Source organism: Podarcis vaucheri (genome assembly GCF_965113315.1).
Source record: "Podarcis vaucheri genome assembly, contig: SUPER_11_unloc_1, whole genome shotgun sequence".
In the NCBI taxonomy this organism is placed as follows: Eukaryota; Metazoa; Chordata; class Lepidosauria; order Squamata; family Lacertidae; genus Podarcis; species Podarcis vaucheri.
Genome location: NW_028118808.1, coordinates 567,672 through 571,448, shown reverse-complemented (window position 1 = coordinate 571,448; position 3,777 = coordinate 567,672). Strand labels below are relative to the sequence as shown.

General features: G+C 40.2%; 1 long non-coding RNA gene across 1 annotated transcript in view; it reads right to left on the bottom strand.

The window, feature by feature from the left end:
• Nucleotides 1-2,229, bottom strand: part of LOC309514790 — a 27,498-nt gene extending 25,269 nt beyond the window's left edge. Inside the window, exon 1 of the long non-coding RNA XR_014212206.1 lies at nucleotides 1,487-2,229. This is a non-coding gene — a long non-coding RNA (uncharacterized lncRNA). The remainder of the gene's footprint in view (nucleotides 1-1,486) is intronic.
• Between the last annotated feature and the right edge of the window lie 1,548 nt (nucleotides 2,230-3,777).

Sequence of the window (3,777 nt, the reverse complement as noted above, 5' to 3'; positions counted from 1 at the left end):
CAGCGTACAGCAGCTAAATAAAAATAAAGAGTACAAATATGGATAAAGCCATCAACACAGAAGTGAACTACGTCATACTGAGGCAGATTACGGTGGAGCTGTTTCTGCATATTTGGAAGGTGAGTCAAAATGAGCCGTTGACGAAAGCAGTCACCGTTCTTTGGCTCCCTTGAATGTCTCAATTGCGGCGTCAACAACTCATCTGAGACTGAAATGTGTGTGTGCATGTGTATATGTGTGTGTTGGTGTCAAGTCTGACATCAACAGTGAGGCAGTTCACTTTCTTTTTCCTGCTCAGTGTTTCGTCTGACGAGAACATCAAAAATTTAAAGAAACACACAAGTCGATTTATTATTAATATTTGAAGCTTGTTGCATCTCAAGCATCTCGGTGGTCTTCTTCCGCTGTCCCCTCTTAGCTGAAGCTCTAGCAGAGTAAATTCTGGATAAAGTAAATATTCTGGACATTAGAGATATTTAAGAAATAGCACTGAAGCTATGTCTTCCAGGATGCCACAATCTTTGTTGTTTAATAACGATTCGTGCAATTCCAAATAGGACCCTGAGCAGCAGTGAAGCAGATGATGTTCTGTAGTTTGCGGTCCGATCAAAGGGTTGAGCATGTTCCAGGAAGATTTCAACTAGCAGTGAGAACTGATAAAGTATCTGTCACCAGCCAGACAAGAACTGGAGAGAGAAGTGTCTGCTGTGTCTGATCTAATGGACAAATTTTTGACTGCAAACTCTTCAAAAACTCAACTGCCGTAGATGCTATTTTTACAGTACCATATGCACTGACAGGCTGATAAACAGCAACAACAGCAAACGCCTGAAGTCACCGAGCTATGATGGGAGTAGCATACAAATCCCCTGCCCTTCACTTCAAGTTATGGCCAAGTGGAAATCAAAAGAAACAAGCTATTCCTCTCCAAAGTCTTCAGAGCTTCTTGCCCATTCCCATTTAATCAGCTTCTTGGAGACCACATATTGTCCCACCCTAGGCTGGGTTCTCCTGGAACATAGGACCTACAGGCCACACGACTGAGCATTTTCCTCCAAGGTTACTAATGTCCCAGGAGTGGCATTTTTAAGCAAGTTATTTTGCCACTTCATCAGTGTCTGACAAACTTCAATCATATCTGGGCCAAAGTCATTAGATGAGGTCACTTTTTAAGATGCTGAATAAACAAAGAAAGAGAGAGAAAATGCAATTCAAAGGAGCTATTTATCTTTAAAAGCTAATAAAGCAAAACAAAACAAAACATGAGTTTGTCATCTATGGAATAACCAAGATGCAGTCTGAAGATCAAAACTTACTCATTTAATAGGAAAGTTCATCTTTAACAATGGCAGATACCCTCACAAATATCTCTAAACCTCTTTTATACTCTTATTAAAACACAGAACACTTCCTAAATCAAAAGAGCAGCTTAGATGGCAGAGATAACTGGAACACTTATTCAGACAGCAATCCTGTCCTCACTTACCTGGGAGTAAGTCCCACTGAACCTAATGGGATTACGTTTGAGTAGGCACACACAGGAGCAGACTGTTAAGTGGTTTATACGTCTCCAAAATTTAAGAGCAATGGCCGAAGATCATTCTGAGCTGAGATGCTATGCCATTTGCAGATGTCGTCGAAGCTCTATTACATAAAACTCCTTGTTATCCAAATTTGCTCTATCCGCCATTTAGCTCAATGTCACCTTTTGTAAACAGTTTCCTTTTCCAAGCACCTGATTACTCAAATGTTTTGGACATCTTCCAGACCAAATGAGACACCGCCGCACGCCCTCACTACTAACTAAAGCTCTTGGCATGGTTTAAGCCTACGGTAGCCAAAACAAACTACATCCCAAGCAAAATATTGTTGTCAGCTTTAAAGCACGGAAAATCAAAATCTCTCCACCCATCTCTGTGCTTCCAAATACTTTGGCAAACGAATTGGAAATATGGATGAGCCTCTTCAAGAAGAGGGATCAAACAAATTCATGCTAAAAGGCCCATGTAAGAGGAAACATCTAACAGGGCATGGCTGCAGTGAATAATAAAAAAACCAAGCCATTACATCAGTAATTACAACCGCAGCTTCATGCCAGGTCATACGAGGTCATGTGTTATAAGGACAGAAAGAAATGAGGATTAAAATTACTTTTGCAACAATTACCTTCAGAGGAGAGGTGCTTGTATTACATGGGACCCTAAAGCAAATATGGGCTTTAGTAAAGGAAGTAAGCAGTGCCAGACATCGACACTTACCTGGTCACATGCAGGGAGAGGATGCTCCAGACCAGGTGTGACAGGAAGTCCTCCTGGCTGGAGCAACATCCCCCTGTGTGTCCACTCTGGGCAAACAGGAAATGTTGTATTTGACTGCTTCAATGACATTACATCCCACAAACAGGAAGGATCTCTCAGGTGTAACATTGTGGCAAAGAGGCTGCACGATGAACGAAACTGAATTTTGCATTTGCCATGATGGAGCACACATGATGACACGCTAACTCTCAGGCTCAACTTCTCATCTGTCGTGACCCAGGATTATTTTCCGGTTGACAATTGTAGCTGAAGAAGTTTAGCTCATTATATAAATGTTATTAATTTTTGTGATTATGGATGTTGCTGCTGTTTTAATTCCCTTTCCAGATACAGATAATTCCATCAGAACGACCAAATGTATCTCCATTGCAAAACAAGGCATGAAACTAGGTTCTTATCCGGAATGCTGATATTATTTTGCCATACTCTTTCCATATTTTAAACATTCTCTGCCCTCCTCAAATATATATATGTATATATTTTTAAAAGCTAAACTAAAACCCAACTCTTGGACATCAACCATATAAGAAATATGCAAAACAACTAAGCAAATATTAGAAGTCATTCCAGAACTGGCCCTCCTAAACATCTTCCCAGATAATAATGTCCACTTACATCACAAAATCTCAGCAGCCAGAAGCATCATAGCCAGACACTGGAGAGACCTGTCAGAACTAAGCATGGACCACTGGAATCAAATAGTATGGGAAACAGCCTTATTAGAAAAACTAACCAACAAACTGAAACTGACACGGAGACAAATAGAAGAAGACGCCTTCACCGGGTATGGTTCCCCTTTATCACATACACAGCCCAACAAGACAACAACAAAAACCCGTCAACAGCATATGAATTAATCTGGCTAACCTGATCCAAACACACACACACACACACACACACACACACACACACACACACCACTCACACATGAAAACAAATTTCACTACAGCAAATCAAAGACAACCAACCACACCCTAGGCCAACCCCAACCTCTCACCACCAAAGGAATAGCTGACACAAAAGCCCACACATATACTAAGTAGAAGAATTGAAGCATTGCCACCCAACCCCCCACTCACCATTCCACCCTCTACCTCTTTCCCCCTCTTTTCTTCCTAACCTAACAATGTATGCAATGCTAATGTCTCACAAAAAAGAGACAATGCACATATTTTCGTAAATTAAGAAATCTTTAGTAAAAATACAATTAACAAAACAAAACAAAAACAAATATCCCATCCCCAACCTGATGATGATGGCTCTATATTTAAACATGAGATAAAGCAGTTCTTCAAAGTAAGCCAATTAAAAGATAAAATGGAAGGATGTACCTAAAGATATTTTAAAGGGCACTTGGTGGAGATAAGAAGCTAATGTTTAATTTAAACATAATGGAAAATGTCATGTTGTCCCTTTGAATAAAGGTGGCCTTTGAGAGACCACATACAGATTGAAAGAC